Source organism: Oreochromis niloticus, linkage group LG23, assembly GCF_001858045.2.
Source record: "Oreochromis niloticus isolate F11D_XX linkage group LG23, O_niloticus_UMD_NMBU, whole genome shotgun sequence".
Lineage (NCBI taxonomy): Eukaryota > Metazoa > Chordata > Actinopteri > Cichliformes > Cichlidae > Oreochromis > Oreochromis niloticus.
This window is the reverse complement of record NC_031986.2, coordinates 14,482,307-14,506,541: the sequence shown is the minus strand read 5'-3', so window position 1 is coordinate 14,506,541 and position 24,235 is coordinate 14,482,307. Positions and strand designations below refer to the sequence as shown.

The 24,235-nt window shown below is 41.3% G+C and overlaps 2 long non-coding RNA genes across 3 annotated transcripts in view; one reads left to right on the top strand and one right to left on the bottom strand.

Moving 5' to 3' along the window:
* Positions 1 to 762: 762 nt before the first annotated feature.
* LOC109196777 (uncharacterized) lies at positions 763 to 4,010 on the bottom strand. Of its 2 annotated transcripts, none has more exons than XR_002058152.2 (4): positions 3,356 to 4,010; positions 2,792 to 2,987; positions 2,456 to 2,575; positions 763 to 2,308 (listed from the first exon to the last, which is right to left on the bottom strand). It is a non-coding gene; the product is annotated as an uncharacterized LOC109196777 (long non-coding RNA). The 2 variants fall into 2 exon arrangements; XR_002058153.2 differs by having other exon boundaries at positions 2,483 to 2,575; positions 3,356 to 4,009.
* A 7,196-nt stretch (positions 4,011 to 11,206) lies between these two features.
* Positions 11,207 to 24,235, top strand: part of LOC102077486 (uncharacterized) — a 32,352-nt gene continuing 19,323 nt past the window's right edge. The window contains exons 1-3 of the long non-coding RNA XR_003216263.1: positions 11,207 to 11,662; positions 14,903 to 14,958; positions 23,081 to 23,239. This is a non-coding gene — a long non-coding RNA (uncharacterized LOC102077486). The remainder of the gene's footprint in view (positions 11,663 to 14,902; positions 14,959 to 23,080; positions 23,240 to 24,235) is intronic.

Genomic DNA, 24,235 nt, shown 5'->3' with positions numbered 1-24,235 from the left:
GCTTGCCCTGGTGTTAAAACTAAGAAGTGCAATACACTCAAGCAAAAGTTGAAGTGCGGGCCAATTAAAAATGGGCTGCGGGCCGTAGTTTGGACACTCCGAAAGATGCAGACCCTGAATTGGAAAATAGCAAGAATACACTGACACAGGGTACAGGACTGTCAAAGGAAATACATGAACATAGAAACCAGGACTCCAGACGTGACACAAGGAGCACAAGGTGAGCACAGTGACAAAACCTAAGGGCTGGAAAATCTCTAAAGTACTAAAGAATAACTAAAGAAACTAAAAATACAAAAGACAAGGCCATGAAAAATCACTATATCACACAACTATAAGAAAACAAAACATAAACACAGAGTCACCAGATCATGACAAATAGTGAAAATGCAATAAAACATTTTGTTCTGCACTCAGTTTTCTTACGTGGATTTGCTGAACTCAACTTGCCTTCTGTCTGCTGAATTGGTAAAATAAACTTCCCAACCAGCTTTCTCCCTCAGAGAATTTCTGTCACTTCAAAATTTCATGATTTTTACAAACTGTATTTTCCCACATAGATTCAAAGAGAAGCTGTCTCACATTTTTCTCAAATAATAAAAAAATGAAAACAAAGTTTTCAGTAATGAATGAATTTCCATGGATGTTTCCTGTACCATCTGCAACAGCTTCATAACAGCCCCTACATCCCTACAAGTCAGGGAGAATAACTCTGAAAATGAAATATAATATTGTAGAGTCACTACTTAGTGGGCAGAGGACAGTTATCACTTTGCTGGATGCTTTAAAGTCACATGTTCTTTATTTGCTGTATGTAGATTAACAGGATATTAACAGATTTACAGCTTTCATTAGAATCCATATGGTAATCAACAGTGAAGTGTTTCTCTTGTCAGTGTTTATTTTTACCCATTGAATTATCTCTGTTCACATAATATGCTGAACTCATTTCACGTTTCTTCAAATAAGGCATCACTTGTCCAGCTATCAAACTCTGAAAGATTTAAAGTTTCACCACTGAGCACTTTGAATGGTTATTCTTTAATTTAAAAGCACTTCTTCAGTTCTCTTGGGAAAACTGCCTTATTGATGTCAACGGTCAGAGAAAAATGTCTGATAGGAAGGCAACCGTAGCTCATACAACCATTTGTTACAACCAAAGAATGCAGAAGAGCATTTTAGTCAGCTAAGAACAGGAAACTGAAGCTACAGTTCTCAAAATTTGACATGAGAAGATTGGAAAAATGTTGCCTGGTCTGATGAGTCTTGATTTCTGCTCTGACATGCAGATGGTCGGGTCAGAATTTGGCATAAATAGCATGAAAGGATGGATCCATCCTGCCTTATGTCAGCTGTGCAGACTAGCGGTGGTGGTGTCACTGTGGGGGGTATTTTCTTGGCACATTTTGGGCCCCTTAGTATCAACCGAGTAGCAATAATACTCAGGTAAACATCACAGCTTGCCTGAGTATTATTGCTGAACATGTCCGTCTCTTTATGAGAACAGTGTACCTCTCCTCTGATGGCTGATTCCAGCAGAACAGCGTGTCGTGTCACAAATCTTAGATCATCTTAAACCGTTTTCTTGAACATGACAGTGAGTTCAGTGAACTCTAATGGCCACTGTCAGCAGATCTCAGTCTAATGGAGCACCTTTGGAAGGTGATATAAGAATCATGGATGTGCTGATGGGTTCATAACTTGATGGACTTTTATCCAAACACAGAGTTACAAAGTGCTTCAGAGTTTGAATAAAAGCCACGTGTTAAAAATAACTTTACATTTTCAAATCAACCATACAGTCAGACATTTATACTAAAATACAAACATGCGAATGGTTCCAAACTATGACGTGCTTTGGTCATCAGCCAATCACCTTGAAGTTAATTTAACTCCCAACATTCACAGTTTGGTTTGTATTCTTTATTTTAAGTCAACCTTAAGACAACCAGTTGTGGCGTTCAACCTGCATACTATTATTAAGATGATATGAGCTGTATGAAGTAAACAGAGATAAACATGCCAATTAAAACTACAAAGCAAAACAAACTCATAATTAACTTTAATTAACCAGTTTTTACCCAACAAACAACAACTGGAGCACAGCCAAAACATCTGGTTGGAGCTGTTAGATCTTTGCCTCAAGGAGTGCCAGAGCACAGACATGCTGTGGATTCAGATGCTTCAATTCTGGCTAAACATTATTGATGAATCATTAGTTTGAAGGGCGAGTCTCTCCTGGAAGCCACTCATTGTGTTGCCACGTGAATGTGTGAGGGGGGAAAAGTTTGAGAATCAAAGAAGAGACCTCGAAAGAAAAGTTCAAGCACAACTTACTTTGTCACCTCTGCAGGCCTGGACCATGAGTCTGTGAAGCAGGTGTGAATATTGGAAGGTCACTTTGGTAAAGGCACAAAAATTGCCACACAGCCCCGTCACTAATGATGTCACAAACCTTAGTACAGGGAGGGGATTTCCAAACCTGTTTATCCATCTGCTAGTAAATGCTATACTGGCACAGGACCCAGATGAGAAGCTGAATCATCGCTCTCACTGGGAGAAAGACCTGGTGAATCTATGAAAACACAGCGCTAGATTTAATTATTATTTCATTTTCTTTATTCTTTTTAATATTGCACAGAGCTACATCCATGCTACGGTGCCTCTGTGTTTTGGCCCCAAGGTGGAGTCGGAGCTGTGCCACATGAGGGGATTAGCCATGTACAGAGGGAGCGTATCAGACCGTCTCCCACACAAACTACAGATAACACACCCTTGTCTTTGAAATCACCTGGCATGGCGGGGGTCTGCCTTCTCATTCAGCACTCAGAGGCTGGTTAGCAATGGGTCTGCCTGGAGGAGCCTAGTCTGTGTCTTTTTTCTCCCATTATTGCTCTTTGTCTACACGGACGGGGCGCTGAGTGACTTCTAAGGAGAAGCTGCATGAGTTGGCATCACGCCTGCTGTGCCCTAATCTGCTTGGGGCACTGTTACACATGCGCGCGCACACACACACACACGCACGCACAGAGCAGAGGTAAGTCTTAATCAGTAACACAGATGACCAGAAGGCAGGGGTGGAGGTCCATCAGTGACCATCTTCATCCGCCCACATTACCACAGCTGGAGTCTGCACATTGTGATGGCCAAACCCGTGGCCACACTCTAAAGTCAGTAACTCTTGTATTTTCATTTCTTCATTTGAACACAGTAACACACTTTAGTTTTCAATAACTTTATTAATTGGTTTGGATACATTTGTTCTATTTGTAAGCGCGCACATTTAGTTTACTTATGTATTCATGCCACTTCATTACTTTGATTTTTGACTAACCTTTGTCTTTTTATTTCTTACCTGCCATCATCCCCGGGAGTTGCTGGACAAAAGATGGTAGCCAGGGTTTGAAACCACTAAATGCAAAGAGGGATAATTGGACCACACCACCACTCCCTGCTGAAGGGGAGAATGTGTGTTTGCTTCAATTTAAAAACAAAGTATTTGTATTTAATTAAATATTTGAGTTTAGGGTTTAATGGTTTTGATTTTCTTCTTTAGTGTTTAGTTTATTCACAAACTAGACTGTACTGCATTGTTTTGTGATTTATGATTGTGTTTGTTTGTTACCCCTCATGTGTCACAATGGTCTGATCAGCCATTACATGTACCCCTGTGCGTCATTTCATGTTTAGGTCAGTTATGTTTGTTTGTGGCAGTCATTTGGTTTGTTAAGGTTGCAGTCTTGGCCTGAGTTCAGTTTTGTTTCTTTGACCTCTTTTATGAGCTCAACATTTATTACTTTTGTAAATCTAATTTTGGGGGGTTAAATGAATGAAAAACATATTTTTCTAATAATTTGTGGGACTCCTCCTGTTTTTCAACTCGGTCCATTACACACATGCAGGGTTAACCTTGAACAGGAAACCTTGCAGTGTACAACGTTTAGAAAAGTGCGTGTTTCTCTTTTGTTCTGTGGTTTTGGTATTTTGGCTACATATTTTGTTTTTTGTATATATTTTAATAAATCTTTATGTTTATTTACTTTTTAAATTTTTTTAATATATTTTATATATATGTTACATTTACATTTTGTGCAGTTTTTGCATCTGTTTTTGTATTTTGGTATCTTTGCCTGTCTCATAAATTCAGGGCTACATCCTTTCTATAGACAAAGAGCTTACCTTGGAGCCTTCAGCTTCTTCTTTAGTACTTTCATAGGTGGAGGAAGTAACAATAATATGTGATGATAATCTGTGATACATGAAGTAATCTTATAATAATAGTAATAATGGATCTGTTCTTGTCAGGAAAATGCTTGTGCAGAGGTTTCATTGTGCTTGTCATTATCCTTATTACCACCACAGCTCTGCCTCACAGTGACTGTTTAGTTGCAGTTTCGAGGCTCATTTGTGTACGATCATAAAGACTTTCCTCGCAGTGAGCTGTGATCTCAACTACTGAGCTGATGCATGCTCTATTACAGCTGGATACTTTTTTCTCTTTCGTAAAGTGTTTTCATTGAACAGACTCATTCATTATTAATTGTTTTACATATTTTGTCTTTTATGAACGTCAAGAAAAACACTGCTTAATCCCATTATCCAACAGATAACCACCCATTTCTCAATGCAGTGATACGCTTGAATTAAACTATTAAAATAACTAAACAATTAAAAACACTGTAATTAGTACTTTTAGCAATATGATAGATGCCTTTTGTTATATTTTTTTTAACATCGGCATGCTAAAGGACTTGTTTAGAAGAGACTGCTAATTTATATGCTAAAATGTGTTTTTCTTCTTGGCCAAGATGGTGAAAACACTTTATTATCCTCTAATAGATTTTCTAAATGCTTGGTGATCGTAGTACCCAAAATGAGCTGCATCAGGTCCTGCATCAGGAGATACACTAGCTGACTGTTTCCTCTCAGCTGTAAAAGGCTGATGATTTACAAAACAGACACCACGTCGTTTAAATAGATGAGGCTTAAAATAAGAAATACTTTACTCTCTGAACATTGTTCCTTGTTTCCATTCATCCATTTAGTTTTCGCTGGTCTTAATCAAGATCTTAAGAAGAGATATTGTTAGAACCTAGAAAGAGGAGGAGCAATTCAGACTTTAAGTTTGGAATACGCATTGCTGGACAGAAGAAAGTGGCACACTTATTCATCTTCAAAACAGGTTTGACTGACAGGTTAAAAGCTTACAAGACAAGATGTTGAAACGCTACACAGTGTGTGTGTGTGTGTGTGTGTGTGTGTGAGAGAGAGCGCTTGAGAGAAGCTGAGCTTTATTCAAAGTGATTTGAAACAAACTGCAGCAATAAGGGCAAACTAGTGCACAGTTATGTTTACGTGAGCGTTATTTTGTATGCATTTGTACAGTTCGATAACTGTGAGAATACATTGATAGCATTTAACTCTAGTAACAGGCATTTGTACCAGTAAGCATGAAAAAGTAGGGAAAAGAACTAGTATGTAAGCACTGACTGGTACTGTAAAGTATATGTGTATATAGGGCAATCGTGCCTCAAGAGTTTGCAGTTCATCCTGTAATTGGAAGGTTGCCGGTTTGAGCCCCGGCTCCGACAGTCTCGGTCGTTGTGTCCTTGGGCAAGACACTTCACCCGTTGCCTACTGGTGGTGGTCAGAGGGCCCGGTGGCGCCAGTGTCTGGCAGCCTCGCCTCTGTCAGTGCACCCCAGGGCACCTGGGGCGCACTGACAGCCATCACCAGTGTGTGAATGGGTGGATGACTGAATGTAGTGTGTTGCAAAAGCAGTTTCACCCCAGTTCGTATATTCGTCAGGCTTCCAGAAAGAACACCGGGACTCAGTAGTCAATTAACAATACCTTTATTAATACACACTTATTGATTATACCTTCTAGAAGGGAGATGTACAGAACCCCGGACTTTCTCTGCAGATCTCAACTCCTTTGTCTGTTACATGCAGTTTTGTATAAGTGACCCCCCTTCTAATCCCTCTACGAGGTGCCATAAAACTAAGCACTATGTTTACATGTTTGTGTGTGCGAGCACGTGAATGCCTACATGTGCGCGTTCCCGCGTGTCTATGTGAGTGCTCGTGAGTGACTATGTGCGCATACCTGTGTGTATGTGTGTGTACGTGAGTGAGTGTGCATGTGGGTGTGGGTGCGTAAGAATTAAGGCACTGTAGGTGTGTGTGTCTCTATATAGTGACTCCCCGGAGGTCATAAAACCCCATCTCCGTTCCAGACCACAGTTATCAAGTCACAAACATTGAGACCCCCGCACAGATATTCTCTGGGGAATTTCCACTCAGCATTAACTCTTCTTTGTCTTACATTCACAGTTCAACTGGGGGAGGGTCTCCTAAAATCTGCTCCTAAGTTTATGACACAGTCAGGCCTTTATTACATCCAGGGCAGTGTCAGTGTCTCTACAATAGTTCTATCCTATCTAACACATTCCTAAACTCTAAAATAAGCTAAACATTCCTACAAGTGTAAAGCACTTTGGGGTCCTTGGGGACTAAGTAAAGTGCTATACAAATACAGGCCATTTACCGTGTGTGTGTTTATGTTCGAGTGTATGAATAAATGAGTCAGTTTTAAACAGTTGCAATTTAAACAGTAGAAAAGTGGCACTATATTTATATATGGTAAATGGTAAATATTATAATATTTATAAAGAATTTCAAACAACAATTATTTAATGCTCAAAGCAGGTTTATTTAATATCCAGTATGTTTCCAATTAGTTCCGAATTCACCTTGAATTCAATTCAATTCAATTTTATTGATATAGCAGCAAATCATACCACCAGTCACTTCAAGGCTGTATGTATTATCGTAAGGTAGACCCTACAATAATACATACAGAGAACCCAACAATCATATGACCCCCTATGAGCAAGCACTTTGGCGACAGTGGGAAGGAAAAACTCCCTTTTTACAGGAAGAAACCTCCAGCAGAACCAGGCTCAGGGAGGGGCGGCCATCTGCTGCGACCGGTTGGGGTGAGAGAAGGAAGACATTTGTTGTAGGTCTGATTGAAGGACTGATGTGATGGTAAGTTGTCTGCTGCTCTGCTTTGAATATTGAGAGATTAGTTGATGGATTTCAAGCCAAATTGTGCCCAAGTTTAAGACCATATTCATTGATTGTTTTTGTTGATGTTATTGTTTTGGGCTTTTTTTCCACAAGAATTTCTAGCTCCCCTAGAATTTTGGCCACCCAAACAATCGGACGATTGCTGAGAAAGCACAAGGTTTTCTCCCCCTGTGCTATTCATATCGGTGCCTGGGGGTTCTCCTTGAGAGGTCAGGGTCGAAAAAGGGATGCTTCAGAACCTCCGAGGGTGTTATGCGCTGATTTGCATCCAAGGCCAACATTTCTTTGATTAGCCTTACAAATAATGGTTGGCCATTTTCAGGTCCTCGCCTAACCTTCAGTAGTCGTTCGAGGTGATCGAGACACTTAAGTTTTATATATCGAGTTTCTTTGGATTGATAACCTGTCTCGTATTGAAATTGTTCTTGGGTCTTAAATGTCCAGCGCTGTTCGTTGTACTTACCCTCGATGAAATAGCAATCAGTGTACAAGCCAGACTCTAGAAGATGATCTGGTAGCTGACCCTGGGTTTCAATTATGAATTTCAAAACATCATAATCGTCTTCCCCAGGATAGAGAGGCAGCCCTGTAGCAAGCTGCACAGCTACCAGCCCCAGAGACCACATGTCAATTGCTTCATCATATGGAAGGCCAAGCATAACCTCAGGTGCAATATAACCAACCGTCCCCACACGGTAACCAGGAATCAGTGCAGAAGCAGGAAATGCGAGGCCAAAGTCTATAAGTTTGACTTTGATAGGGGAATCATGGCGCTTTACAACCATGATGTTTCCAGGTTTGAGGTCAGCATGCACTATTCCCACAGAACCCAGGTGGAACAGAGCATTTGCGAGCTGATGCAAAATTGGCCTGAGTTCTCTTATTGGGAGACCTTGGTTATTCCGGTCCCCTATGTAGTCCCACAGGCTTTGGTCGAGGAGTTCAAAATTTAAGCAAATGCGCTCTCCATCGAGGAAATAGCCGTTCCATTCGACAATGTTGCACCTGTCTGGATCCAAGCGTCGCAGTTGCTCCAGGATGAAAATTTCCAGTTTTGCCTGTTGCAGAATTTCAGGGTCGCTCTTGTTGACTTTAATAGCCACAGTTTGGTTGTTTTTTGTATCGCGACATCTGGTTACCAATCCAAAGCCTCCTTCTCCAAGGAAAGCCTCTACCACGTGGTGATCTCCCAAAATGGTCCCTTCCGTTATTTCAAGATCATCTTCAGAGGAAGATGGGTTGGCTGAGGTGTTGACCTGTCCTTTTTGAGGAAATTCAACTGAGTTTTGGAAACTGCAGTTGAATTTTTGTGATCCATGACTTTTCCAGCTTGAAGGCTGCTGAGAGAGCACAAGGTTTTCTCCCCCTGTGCTATTCATGTCAGTGCAGGGGGCTTTCCCTGAGAGGCCAGTGTCGAAAAAGGGATGCTTCAGAACCTCCGAGGGTGTTATGCGCTGATTTGCATCCAAAGCCAACATCTGTTTGATTAGCCTTACAAATAATGGTTGGCCATTTTCAGGTCCTCGCCTAACCTTCAGTAGTTGTTCGAGGTCATCGAGACGCTTAAGTTTTATATATCGAGTTTCCTTGGATTGATAATCTGTCTCGTCTTGAAATTGTTCCTGGGTCTTAAATGTCCAGCGCTGTTCGTTGTAGTTATCCTCAATGAAATAGCAGTCAGTGTACAAGCCAGACTCTAGAAGATGATCTGGTAGCTGACCCTGGGTTTCAATTATGAACTTCAAAACATCATAATCGTCTTCCCCAGGATAGAGAGGCACCCCTGTAGCAAGCTCCACAGCTACCAGCCCCAGAGACCACATGTCAATTGCTTCATTATATGGAATGCCAAGCATAACCTCAGGTGCAATATAACCAACCGTCCCCACACGGTCACCAGGAATCAGTGCAGAAGCAGGACATGCGAGGCCAAAGTCTATAAGTTTGACTTTGACGGGAGACTCATGGCGGTTCACAACCATGATGTTTCCAGGTTTGAGGTCAGCATGCACTATTCCCACAGAACCCAGGTGGAACAGAGCATTTGCGAGCTGATGCAAAATTGGCCTGAGTTCTCTTATTGGGAGACCCTGGTTATTCCGGTCCCCTATATAGTCTGACAGGCTTTGGTCCAGGAGTTCAAAATTTAAGCAAATGCGCTCTCCATCGAGGAAATAGCCATTCCATTCGACAATGTTGCACCTGTCTGGATCCAAGCGTCGCAGTTGCTCCAGGATGAAAATTTCCAGTTTTGCCTGTAGCAGAATTTCAGGGTCGCTCTTGTTGACTTTAATAGCCACAGTTTGGTTGTTTTTTGTATCGCGACATCTGGTTACCAATCCAAAGCCTCCTTCTCCAAGGAAAGCCTCCACCACATGGTGATCTCCCAAAATGGTCCCTTCCGTTATTTGAAGATCATCTTCAGAGGAAGATGGGTTGGCTGAGGTGTTGACCTGTCCTTTTTGAGGAAATTCAACTGAATTTTGGAAACTGCAGTTGAATTTTTGCGATCCATGACTGTTCCAGCTTGAAGGCTGCTGAGAGAGCACAAGATTTTTTCCCCCTGTGCTATTTATGTCAAGGCAGGGGGCGCTCTTTGAGAGGCCAGTGTCGAAAAAGGGATGCTTCAGAACCTCCGAGGGTGTTATGCGCTGATTTGCATCCAAGGCCAACATCTGTTTGATTAGCCTTACAAATAATGGTTGGCCATTTTCAGGTCCTCGCCTAACCTCCAGTAGTTGTTCGAGGTCATCTAGACACTTAAGTTTTATCGATCGAGTTTCTTTGGATTGATAATCTGTCTCGTCTTGAAATTGTTCTTGGGTCTTAAATGTCCAGCGCTGTTCGTTGTACTTATCCTCGATGAAATAGCAATCAGTATACAAGCCAGACTCTAGAAGATGATCTGGTAGCTGACCCTGGGTTTCAATTATGAACTTCAAAACATCATAATCGTCTTCCCCAGGATAGAGAGGCAGCCCTGTAGCAAGCTCCACAGCTACCAGCCCCAGAGACCACATGTCAATTGCTTCATCATATGGTGTGCCAAGCATAATCTCAGGTGCACAATAACCAATTGTCCCCACAGCACCACCAGCAATCACTGCAGAAGTGTTACATGCGATGCCAAAGTCTATAAGTTTGACTTTGACGGGAGACTCATGGCGGTTCACAACCATTATGTTGACAGGTTTGAGGTCAGCATGCACTATTCCCACAGAACCCAGGTGGAACAGAGCATTTGCGAGCTGATGCAAAATTGGCCTGAGTTCTCTTATTGGGAGACCCTGGTTATTCCGGTCCCCTATGTAGTCCGACAGGCTTTGGTCCAGGAGTTCAAAATTTAAGCAAATGCGCTCTCCATCGAGGAAATAGCCGTTCCATTCGACAATGTTGCACCTGTCTGGATCCAAGCGTTGCAGTTGCTCCAGGATGAAAATTTCCTGTTTTGCCTGTTGCAGAATTTCAGGGTCGCTCTTGTTGACTTTAATAGCCACAGTTTGGTTGTTTTTTGTATCGCGACATCTGGTTACAACACCAAAGCTTCCTTCTCCAAGGAAAGCCTCCACCACGTGGTGATCTCCCAAAATGGTCCCTTCCGTTATTTCAAGCTCATCTGAGCTGAAGGATGGGTTGGCTGACATGGTGTAATGTGTCTGTTTGCGCTGTGAATTGGTGAGAAAGAAAACTGAACTTGTTTTGGTTTCTCCCGTAAAATGCTCTCAAAACTTCTCCAGGGTTTTAGTTGCTGCAGGTCAATGTCCGTTAAGCATAAAGTATAATAGGTGAGCGCTCCTATTTAAGGGTTTTGGGATCAAAGCAAAGTTACCGCGTCAGGAAGGATCAAAGCAAAGTTTCTACGTCACAAGGGATCGAAGCGATTCTAACATGTGCGCATGCGCACACACGTGTTTGTTTGTATAATATTGTTCACACTAAATTTGACCCTAATCAATTTAATATCAGTCAATCAAAGAAAATGTTAGTTTTGGAAAGTTTTAAAATGACGAAACTGACAGTTAAAACATTTTTTGTTCGTGTATTTGTATTTATTTTTTCGGGGTTTTTTTTTGCATACCATGTCAAGCTTTTCTGTATATAGTCATGTCGTAGATTTCGGAGCAAACAAGAAATTGATTAAAATGTTCTATTTTATTTTAACAATCATCAGCTTCATATCCAGGTTTGGTACGGGTGCTTGAAATCCTTGAAAAATCTTGGATTTTAATATTGTAGTGCGTGGATTTCGGATTTTGTGCTTAAAACTTCTTGAAACTGTAACCGTATTTCATTCACCACAAATAACTATCTGATTGAATAGTTTTCTTATCAGATAGAGCAATAAAATGAGTCGCAAAGTCAAAGCAACATTTCTCTGCCTGGGCTGCCTCGTACCTCTGCACGTCAGTCTGTTTCAATGTGTGACCCCCCACCCCCTCCCCGAGCAGTCGGGGGTGAGTGCACTAACGTGCCCGGAGGTTGCCGTTTTAATGAGTGTTTTGCTGGAAAACGAAAAATACAAGGAGTCTTCAAGAAGGAGTTGTACGTTTTCACAACGGGGGAGTTTGCGTAAGTCCTAGTAAATAATTTTCTCGAGTGTGTACGTTACACATGTTATTTCTTAAAATTGGTATTATTATTTTGCTAGCTAGCAAACTCGCGGGACAAATGATTGAAATGCACTCAGTGCGATACAATACGGTGCCGCTATTATAACAGTTAGTTGCGGGGTAACTTGTAGGATATGCTGTGAATTTAACTAAGATTACACAGCAGTAGCAGTAATACGAGTTACTTCCCTCAAGTGAAAGCTTTAAACGTTAGCCCGATGCTTAACTAGCGAACGTAAGGCTTTCTGATTGAAGGCTAAAAGCGGCGTTGTCACCAAGTAAATAGGATATTGATTATATTTTTGTGTATTGCTGCAGCTTCTTCAAGTATTAACCTGGTGTCTTTGGGAACACCTTAGGGGGAAATAACGGTAATATGACTGAACCATATGGGAACAAAGAAAAGCCACTTTTTTGTGCTACCGAAGTTTCCTCGCTTTCATTCAAAATCTGTTTATCATTAAACAACTTAAACATAATGGCTTCAAGCTCACATTGAGGCCTGTGGGGCACGATCAGCCCCTGAGACAGTAGTAGACAAATGACTATTTCATACTTTAAGGCTGCCTGTTTATTTAAGGGAGATGAACAGTACATTATAACTGTACATAATAATATCACAGATGATAGATTAAATAAATAGAAAGACGCTTGTGCATTCTTAAAGTCTAAAGTGTTGAATTGAACTGAGTATGTCATCTGTTCAAAGCCTCTCCCAGTCAGTGCTGTTCTCTATGCCTGTCTTACTGTACATGATGTTATTAGCACAAACACTTTAAAGGTGATAATTTAGGACTACAACAATAACACAGACTGCAATGTAGTTAAGCATCTTACAGTTAGTTTTGAATGAATGAACTTAAAAAGTTTGAAAATGGACATTGAACGTGCTTACAAAGTGCTTGAATTTGACCCTGAAAGGTGTATGAACCCAGAAAAAGTCACACTTGGAGTAAAAACCTCTCATAGCAAGTTAATCGTATTAAATTGATTGGATGCTTTCAGCACAAAATTTAGCCACACAGTCAGGACAGCATCTGATTTACCTTCATCGGTAAACATGTTTATGCAGTACATAGTAACAGTGTGGCTGAGTCCTTTGGTTCAAATCAGTTCCAGTACATTTGGAGATGTAAGTCTTAACCTTTCACATGCATCAGGAAGGAAAATACAACCAACATTTAAATGTCTTAATTAGATTTATTTGAAGTGTCTTAATGAGCTGCTGAATGTGAAAGTCAGCAACTGTTGATTTTACTGGCCAACAGTTACTCAGTGTTAGCTCATTACTCTTTACTCTGAGTTGTTGGAAGAAATCGTGTCTGTTGTTGGTTAATCTGATTGCTGAGCGCTTGTTTGTGCTCAGCCAAAGACGTTGTTTTGTTTTGTTTTGTTTTGTTTTGTTTTGTTTTTTTAAATGATGAAGCAGCTCTGCTCTCTATGGTATTTATTTGTTGGAGGGAATGTGTTTTGATCATCCTCATGCTCATTTCCAACATGATATTCTTATTCTTGGACTCTACTAGAGTAGCTTTGCACGATTCACAGTTTAAAAAAAATGCTTCTTTATCTTACACCAAGCCCCTCTTTTTCTCCTCTGCCTGAAAAACAGGGGTTTGGCTTTTTTGCCTTTAAGCTAACTTTACTCTTATTGGTTGATATTAAAAAGACTGGCTATTAATGATCAAGGCTTTTTTAATATCATGGATTGGGTGTTCTTTTTATTCATGCTTTTTTCTGGGGTCTATGATGGATATTTTGGAATTAAAATTGCATAAATTGAGATCTGATTAAAAATATTAGTCTCACACGTTGCATTAATTTAATTCAAAAGTGAGTCACATGGGTGTTAAGTAGAAATACAGCAGAATAGTGAAATTAATCTTGTATTTATCGTCTAATCTTGATCACATGTTCAGCGCTCATAAAAATATATTTGGAAAACATTATTATTTAGTTTATTTATTACAGAGGAAAAAACATGACACTCTTCCTCACCACTTCCATTCAACCATGTCCCTCAGGACTGATTTTAAGCTGCGTACAGAAGGATTCAATCAGTCTGCAGAACACAAACATGCATCTGCTCCAGTGGCAATGAATGAAAACATCTGGCTGTGTTATTATGCATACTGAAATAGGAAAATAAAATAAGATGAATGAGTTCAGCGCTCTGAGCTGGATGTCTTTCTGAAATACAACTCTCCTGCCTCTGGTCTTCATGTGAAATGTCTTTACTTGCTCAAATTTTATCTCGTAAAAGTCGATCATAAAACTTATGAAAGTGTGTCTAACTTTCTGGGATCTAACTCGTTTTCGATATTTGTTTCTATGTGCTGCGTGTGTTATTTGTTATTCAGATGTGAAGTTTAAAAAAGGTTTAGCTGAGTCTTCATTTAATAAATGTTATTTCTGGGGTTTTGTTTTGCTTGCTAATCGTCAATACTGTGACGGTGTGTCACTGTACAGATCCTCCAGGGAAAATGTTTTTGTTTTTCACATTTTGACTGTTGTGATTCATTATTTCCACCTTTCAATCTTTCACGTTTCATTATCCAACACACGCATTATTCTCTCCCACTGTGCTCCTACTTTTTAATTCTTTGAAAAAAACATTTAATATGCACAGTACTGCCAAAGTGCAGCGATACATTGTGAAGTGCACAGAAAGAGTCTGGATTTCCATTTCCCATACAGTACCGAGCAAAGTCTTGAACCACCCCCTTATTTTTTCATGTTTTGCCAGGTCAGTCTGTGTTAACAGTGTTATTAACTGCATTCTTTAACTAAAGAAGTGAGAACAAATGATGTGGGGTTTTGTTTTTTTGCAACAGGCTGCAAGTAAATGTGTAAAGATACAATTTGAAATTGGTTCTTTGTTAAGTTTTCTGGTCCTTTCCGTGACTTAGGTGTCTGTTTATGTTTGAATGCTTCATAGATTAGTGTGAAGGGTCTTAACAGACAAAAACTGGTCAAATACAATCCCTGGATTAAAAATCAGAAACACTTTAAAAAGCCTGGAGAGCTATTCCTTAATACCACTTTAAAGATTACAGGGAAGTCCGGATCCCTGGAAGCAAATAAAGAAATGAGGGATGGCTCAAGACTTTTGCACAGTGCGGTACATGTCATGTTCCCTGTTTTATAGCTCAGCTCAAACTGACGCGTTCTCACTAACTGCTTCTCATTTTCTCCACAGTAAACTTTGACCACTTCCAGATACTGCAGGCCATCGGGAAAGGGAGCTTTGGAAAGGTAATGTGGCCTCCATTTTTCATGCAACTTGTATATTCTTTGCCCTTAATTACCCACCACAGTCGTCATCTCTAAAGAATCGGTGCAAGCTAAGCTAAATGTGCTGGGATTACACTTTAGTTCTCGTATGCTGCTTAACAGAGCCGTCCTTTTTTTTTTTTAATTTAAGCTGCATTTATAACTGTTATTATGTAATTATTTCTATAAAGTCAGTTAGAGGAGAGCCAATTTATATTTCATCTCACTCAGTCTACGTGGGAATTTTGACCCCACGTCTCAATGTAATTACAGAGCAGCACAATTCTGCGGCTCTATTTGTCATCGTGCTCAACAGTTGGGCTGAATAAAGGCAGGAGGAGAACTTAGCGTGTGTGTGTGTGTGCGTGCGCGCGCTTCATTTTGTGAAACCAAATTACCCACAGTTCTTTTCAACCTTGTCACAGGTGCCAATATCACCGTTGATGGCCATTGTTGAGAAAACGGTCATTTTGGATTAACTTGTGGGCCATTTTCTTTCACCTTCTGCCGAAGAATTCCTTTGTGTACCCATTGAACGTCTGGATGAGATTTCAGACAGTACTTAATTCAGGACTGTGTGTGTGTTTGTGTGTGTGTGAGATACACAATTGGGGCTCCAGAGATTGGAATAGTTTATCTTCATTTTAAATCCCAAAAATCACTGCCCTGTGCACATTATTGGCTTTAAAATTCAAACTTAAAGAGTTTGTAAGTAAACTGGCTGAGATGAGACACAGACGATGCACCGGGTCCTCGTCTGAGTGCTGGCTTTCAGCTGTGCTGTATCTCTTCTCCAGCCGTGCACGCACAGACACTGTGCCACACTTACACAGTGAGACAGATGCTCACAGAGACATCCAGATACATTTTGTCCTTGCTGGAGGTCATCTTGTGTGTGTTTTTTGGCCCACTGTGGCCTCACACCGAGCTCCTGCTGTTTTTTGAACACTTTAACAGCACCAGTCTTTAGCTTCCTGTTGAACACACAGTGGGGGAGGTGTAGGAGGTAATAAATCAGGTTTGGTTATCCTAATTTATAGTTGTCTTTATTTTAAGGATAAAAATAAAATTCACAAGAGAAAGGTGTTGGTGTGTGTGGTTGGGAAGAGAAGGGAGAAGCTAGAATGAAGCACAAACAGAGGGAGGTGTTTGCCTCTCGCTGTAGCGCTGTGAAACATGATCTGTATATTGCAGCTTGTGTAGGTGCTCCAAGAAAATGGGTTCATTGGCATGCAGCACTGTAGATGTGCACGTATGCACTCGCGAAAGAGAGAGGATGCTTGTGTTGCTGAGCTTGTTCTTGCACAGCGGGCAGATGTGAGGTAGGTTGGGGCTACCTCATAACTCCCTGCTGTGAGGCTGCCAGAGGGGAAAAAGAGGAAACTGCCTCCTTCTCCTGAAACGCTCATTTTCCTCTGCTCACTTTTCATCTTTACAATCTCAGCACTTGGGTGTGTATCTTCTTGCAGCAGGCCTCTCAGTCTCACTCTTGTTTTAAAAGAGCTCCTCTTTGTGTTATTTAGCTTAAAAGCTTGTGCAGACATCACTTTGACTCTTACAACAGAAAACATACTCTGCCCCTGACTAAGCACCGCAAGGACCCATATCGCACTCTGAGACTTAAAGTGCCCTAATTGACAGCTGACAGATGTGTGGTGAAACCTTTACCTTCAGTCATCAGTTTAAAAAAATAAAAATCAAATACACAGGGAGGCATGCCTGCTGGCAGCCAAAGATCCTGCATCAAAATTCTCCGAGCGTAGCCGCTGCTACAACTCCAGTCTGAAAATGTAAACTGATGCTGGTGTAATGACAGGGTGGGTTTGGGTGTTACAGTTTGTACCTGATAATTTATGCCTGAGTACATGAGTACAAATAAAAGGAGTACCACGTAATTTAATGGGTCAGCTTGGGTCCAGAACTGAATGTAGGGCTGTTTTAGGTCTGAGCCGCTAACCTGACGAAAACGCAACACAACTGCTGGTAAGTGCGTGTTGTTTAAAACAGATAGTTGGAGAGGCAGGTCAGTGCTTTTAAAGGTTTATCAGGTGCCAAATCATTTTATAGTTGTGAAATGTAGGACTGTGCAAAACTTTGAGCCACACCTCAATTCTAACATATGACTTGCTGGGTAATGGGAAACGGGTGCAACAGTTTAAATTTGAAAAGCGTACATGAAAATACAGTATAAAAGGCAAAAACAGAGTTGATATAATGAGCTAATGAGCTTGAGCATCTTTATCTTCAGCACAGCCTGAACTCTCTCAGGCACATTTCTTTGGAATTCCTTTAAGTAGTCTTCAGGAATAGTTCTCCGGGCTTCTTTAAGGACATTCAGAGCTCTTCTTTCGATATTAGCTGCCTTTTTGTTCCATTCTCTGCCGAGATGATCCCACACAATTCTTGTGTAATTTGGCATCCCTCAGCCTTTTCTCCCTGTTCCCTTCCTTAATAATGGCTTCTTGACAGCCACCCTTCACTGACACCATGAGATGAGGCTTTGAGGAACACTAGATGGATCAACTGAAGGACCAGGTGCATCTTTCAGGTCCTGTGTCAGGTGTTTGCTGAAGTTTTTTTTACATGACTTTCAGGTACTGTTCCTCCACTTTAGATAGATTTTTCAGCCTGTCCCCTTTTTTTCTGTCTCCTACTTTTACTACCAGTCCAAAGAAATCCGATTAAATGGTGTGTTTTTATGACAGGTTGCTAGTAACAAAGTACCTAAAGATAAAATGGAAAATTTGTTCTTTGCTAAGTTGTGTGTTTTGTTTTGTATTTGACAACTCGGGTTTATCCCTTGAGTTAGGCTAAGTGGCTTAACAAAAAAAACAAAAAAACAACAACAACCCAAAACACAAAAAAAACCACTCTCAAAGTGATCAGGTACAAGGACTGGACTGAAAATGGGTGAAAAAAACTTTAAATGACCTTCAGAAAGTGTAAAGAAAGGTTGCTTAAGAAGAACATCTGGCTCAGTACAGGCAAAATATAAAGAACCGAGGAGAGGCTCAAGACTTATTCACAGATAATCAATCAAATGAATCAAGCGTCATCTGGAAGCAGCCTCCTGGCTGTAAGAGCGTCGCATTTTTGTCTCATTAACTGTCTGGTGGCGCTCACAGTAGTCTGCTGTGACGGGGTCCTCGAGGACTAATGTTACAGGGAAATCATTAGGAAAGTGCTTTGGACTGAGCTTTGCTGAAATCTCTGTTTTCCCCCTATCAGAGTGCTCCACCACCTCCACCCCCCCCTCCTCCTCCTATTCCTTCTTTTTAAACATCAGTGCAGGTACCGTCTCCCTCCCTCCCATCCCTGTCTTTTTGTTACATAATTACATTCAGATATATCATATAAAAGCTGAGGACCACATGATCAACACTTCCATTGGTAAACAAATGCACATAGTGAACGAAAATAAGAGGAAAATCTGCCCCAGGGCAGCTGTGGCTACAATCGTAGCTTGCCTCCACCAGTGTGTGAATGTGAGCGTGAATGAATAATGGCATTGTAAAGCGCTTTGGGTGCCTTGAAAAGCGCTATATAAATCCAATCCATTATCATTATTATTATTATTATTATTATGCCTAGTGGCTGTGCTCACTATTCAATTCAAGTTGGTTTAAGAGAGATGGTAGTTTAAAGAAACACAAGAACAAGCTGTTTGGGTAAAGCAATATATATGATTATTAAAGATAAAATATGGCGTTAATTTAGTTTGAGTTCCTGCCGTCTCTCTTTACTTCTCACTCTGTTTTGAAGCGTCTGCCTTCCAGCAGATGGGGGAGACTGTAATGGTAGCTGCTTTCCAGGAGGATGTAGCTCAGCTGTATCATGACTGCTAGGCCTGTTGGGCCATATACGTCCTAAGAGTAAGAATAATTTCCTGCTCTCTCTTTTCCTCTCTAACTTTTCCCTGTGTGCATCAGACTTTCGCCCCCCTCTTCTTTGTCACTCCAATGTTCTCAGCTCAGGCTGCATAGGAAGCTGGCATTTCTCTTGCCGGGCTTATTAAAGCCTGTGCTTTAGAGCTCTGGAGGGGGGCTAACACTCGAGGGGGACATGACAGTCATTGGCAGCGACAGCAGTTTAGTGACAGCTTCCTAATGTCAGCAGTCACATGGACAGGTAAAGACAAGACGATATTAAATGTTGACAGGTTGAAAACAATAGTCATAGAGAAAGTATTTACATTGGTCCCTCATTTATTGCAGCAGGGGTTCTCAGAATAACTAGCCCCTCGCCACGCACTTATGCCGCGTTTTGTCTTCTTCTGCCTGCCACTTTTGTGCGCCTTTTTCCTACCCGGTGCAGGTGTCTATTTCCGAATGAGGGTCATAGTTATGGGTGTTTTTGTGCTGTTTTTTTCTATTGGACGTGATGGTTATCAAAACCAAACATAAACATAAATTTGGCAAGCGCAGGAGACACGACATGGAGGAGATTTGTCAATCAGGCTGCAGAATGCAATGCTCATTGTTGACAGCTGTACTGTGCAATAAAAAACTCTGCGAAAAAGCGAGGCAGTGACGGATGAACAGCGGGACCACTGTATACTGTTTATTGATAAACAATAACATATATTCCTATATGACAACATACACAGCAGTGGGCAGGCTTGCTAGCTTTAGCACAGCTTTCTCGGGTCAGTCAAAAATTTCAACAGAGAAATGAATGAGCTTACCAGGTTGCCCGATCTCTTCACATATCTTCCTCCAAGTAGGTCCTTTTTATTCCTGTCTCAGTACAGAAAGCAGCTGGTGTCCTACAGCGTTGATTAGCCCTTCCTCCATATTAAATGAAGAGTGAAGGGCTTTGGCTGGATTTGCCCCTTTGACCTATAGGTCAGAGCCACGTCACCAGGCTCCTGATTGGTTGTCGCGGCACGAATTGACGCTGGAGTTCAGATTTTTCCAACTCGAGCGGTAGACGCGATACGCGCAAATGCACAAAATGCAACACAAAAACTTGCGCGCATATTTTCATTCGCGCGTCAAATGCGCCAGTCGTGCTACTGTGACGCGCGTTTGTTCCATGTTTTTTTTTCATCTGTGGATAATGGTTCTCATTATCGTGGTTCGCTGGAGTCCCACAACTTTAAGCCTCATTTAGGTGATTTCTCGATTGAGAACAGGGGTGGCAATAATCAGGAAATTGAACTCAGCTTCAAAGATGAGTTCAGATGATCCACAGATGTACTACACCGCAGTTAATTTATGTTATAATTTGTTTTATCACATATAAATGTTTCAATATTTAATATAAAACATTTAACTGTTACTAATATACAAAAAATAGGAAATCGGTAAGGAGGCAAACACTTTTTCACATATGTCTGTATATATTTGTTTTTCAAAAGTATATACAGACAACCAACAAGTGTCTGAACCACTGCAGGTTTACCAACTGACCACTCATCCATCAGTAAAGTAAAAAAATAAGGTGATTTTCCTAATTTGGAGCATTGTCAGTACAGTTTACATGTGGTCCCTGTTATGATCTGGCCAGTTGTCTTGTGGTCACAGGACTCAGCAGCACTAAGCAGAGCCTTGTAGGCTCCAGGCAGTGAGAAAGCGGAGCATCACGTACTTTACAGCTGTAGATGAAAAAACTGTTAACATGATGTGTGTAAGAAGGAAATTTTCTACTATAGCAGCAACATCACCAATTTGTATAAAGACATGAAAGACAAAAAAAGATAAATCTTTCTCATGGATTGGGCAGCAAAAGAAACAAAGAGTAAAAGAAAAGAAATCCTTGGACGGACCCAGATCCCTGTCACAGAGACAGAGGTCAGTGTCACAGCCCTTTCAAAAAGACAATAAATAAGCTCAAATAGTGGTGAAAATAATGTTTCAGTCATTATTGAAAAGCGCCCGGAGGCGACTGTTGTTGTGATTTGGAGCTATACAAATAAAACTGAATTGAATTATTGAAGTTGTTTAACATTAATGAATCTGGAAGAGTTATGGTAGAAAAACAAAATTAGAAAATTCAAACTGTAATGAAAGATTGATATTGTGTTTCTTTTAGCTTTTTGGGTTATTTTACTTATTGTCACGGTTAGTGCTGGGCGATATGGAAAAAATATTTATCACGATATGAATTATTTTATATCACTATAACGATATATATCATGATATACCACCTGACCCGTGGTCATCTGGAAAGTACGCAGTCTTTAAACTGCGAGTGGAGAGGGTGCAGTCTTTGTTTTGAGTTACTGTAAAGCATGTCGCAAATCCGGGTGCACGTAAAGCAGCACCATGTTGCAAAACCACAAGACAGAGTTTCTTTGCGTAAAATATCATTTTTTATACTTTATTTTCTCTTGCATAAAGTTAAGAGTATGTATAGTGAGAAGACAACACTAATATATTTGCACAGGCTATTTAACCCTTTAAGACCTACCATAGAACCAAGTCCACCAGAGCTTATCTTTACATTTATTTATTTTGAGTGTCTTCATAGTTTTATTTTTGAGATACACAAATTTTTATATACTACAGGAAAAATGAAAATAAATAAATGCAAATTTGCAAAAACACAGCATGTGCATCAAAATAAACTATTTCCAACAGTGTAATTTGACTTCTAAGCATCCCAGAAACGATACAGAAGAGCATAAAGTCAAACATGACTTTTAAAAACACCAACATAGACTTTGAAGGTTAAAAAACTACATTTTCCGCGAAAATGACGTCACTTCCGGTTTTGGACAGGTAATGGCGGACATGCGATAGTTCGCGCTGACTTATATTCCAACGTAGGAAGTGTTATGAACAGCTGATCGGATCGGCAAAGCCTGTTTCTGGAATATTATGTTTTTGTTGCTGCAAGTCTGGAATATTATGTTTTTGTTGCTGGAAGTGCTTTTTATGCAATTTTTGGAAAGCTATATGTGGAAGAAAACCGTGGCCTAGGGCAAGCTAATGGAATAAGATGTAAGTACAACTCCTACGGTTTCATATGCAAAAAAAAAAAAAAACATTATTGCGCTACCTTACGTGGTTACAGTTCTACAGGGATTTAAAAATAGTTAGGGAAAACGGAGTGTGCCTGCTCCGACCGGTTGTAAAGGGTTAATGATATATTTTATGTAATAATTTGTAAAATTCGGGTTAGAAACGATAGAAACGATAGAAGACAAATGGCATGATAGACACTTTTCTATCGTCCACATGATATATATCGTCATATCGCCCAGCACTAGTCACGGTCCTGGGTCGGTGACCCAGTGTTGAGTTTCTTGTGTCTCAGAGTTTTTGTATTATGATCTTAGTTCTCTTTGTTGCCCCAGTTTATTCTATAGTCTAGCGTCTTAGTTTGGCTTTCTTGTATTCTGTTTAGTTTTCTGAGTATGTAGTAGCTGCCCTCTGTGTCTCTTTGTTGTTGTTCTCTGTGTTTCTTAGTTGCTCTGTCTCCCCTAGTCAAGTCTGTGTCTGTGCTACTTCCTGTTGTACTTTGAAGGTCTGTGTCTCATGTGAGTGTATCCTACTTTGCTTCCTTGTCTCATCAGTTCTGATTTCCCCCAGCTGTGCTCTCCTTTTGTGTCTCATTCCCCTCGTTATTTCCCAGTGTATTTAAGCCCTGTGTTTCTCTATGTCAGTGTTGCGGTCTCCCTCATGCTGTGTGTGATTCTCCCCGTGTCTCCTGGTGTACATTACAATTAGTTTTTCCCAGTTTAGTTTTATATTGTTTGTGATCTGTTTTCTAGCAATAAAGCTGTGCTTTTGAGTTCAATTTCTGTCCCCGTGAGTTTGCGTTTGGGTCCAATTCCTGCCTGCCACACAGCCGAAACATGACAGAAGATTGCGACCATTACACGGACCCAGCAAACCGCTCTCAGCTGCGTGAGCGTCAGGATGCTGCCTTTGCCCAGCTGGAGGAGGAGCTTCGCTTGAGGCCGTGGCGCAATCCTGACTATGGGCGGATTCTCCGAGGAACTCGGCTGGCTCTCGGCGGTCCCCGGAGCTGCCGAAAGCCCCCACCTGCTGCTTCACCTGCTCCCCGTGCTATCTTGCATAGATAGAGCGCTTTAGGTTGAAGTTGTAAAATGTTGCTTTTTTTGTTTCTTTCTTTGGGTTTTGTTTGTTTCCTTCAGGTGGGAATTCTCGGCATCTCTTCAGATGCCCACGCTCCAGCCTCGGCGTCGCCGTTCTGCACGCCAGAGGCTGAGCTGTTTTCTCCGCCCGCTTCCCCTTCCCGAAGGAAGCGGCGCACACGCCGCCATAAACTGGACATTGCTGACCAACCTATGGTGGTGAATTACAATGACTGTTTTTCTCCCGCTTCTCTGGACATAAAAGACAAACTCACTTCTGATCCTTTTGGTGTGTCCCTGCTGGATGATGACATTGACTGGGACAATTATTTTCGTTCAGCTCCCTGGGAGGGGGGGTTAATTAAGGACAATTCACACACTTCAAACCCTTCGAAAACTGCTAAATTCATTATTCATTATTCATTTTTGATAGGTCTGTTTTTGTTGACCCAGTATATATTAATCCTGAGCCTACCCATTCTAAGACTGTTTTCTCTGAGCCTGCTCCTTTGCCTACTCGTGTTCCTGCTCCCAGGGCAGCTCGGGCCCAGCGTACCCCTGCACCCGTACCAGTTCCTCGTGTGAGGGAGGCTGGGGCCCAGTTGGTCCCCGCTCTGATTTCCAGGCCGGCTGAGGCCCTGTCAGTTTCTGCACCCGTACCAGCTCCTCGGGTGAGAACGGCAGCTGCCCAGCCGTTGCCGGTGCCTGTCCCGGCTTCTATGGTGAGGGGGGCTGTGAACCAGTCCACCCCTGCACCCATGCCGGTCCCCAGGGTGAGGTCAGCCAGGATACAGCCCGTCTCCGCACCCATACCTACTCCTCGGGTGGGAGTGGCAGTGTCCGGCAGGCCTGCACCTGTTCCTGTTTCTGCTGAAGGCTCAGGTGAGCCCACCCAGTAGTCCTCCCTGTGTTCCAGAAGGTCAGGAGACTTAAGGCCACAACCATCATCACCACCATGACTACTGTATGCATTTCAGTCTATAGCACAGTCATTAGCTCTGTTAGCAGCTCAGTCCATAGTTCAATTTTTTTTTTTTTTTTTTTTTTTCTTTTTAACCTGTCCCGTTTGGTTCTTTTGCCATCAGAATTATTGTCTAAAGGCGAAGAAAGATGCCCAACGGATTTACTTTACCAAATGGACCATCCCAGCCTTGCCGTAATGGTCCATTTGATTCACCTTTTATTGTTTATTTTATTTTCACTTGCTGAATACGG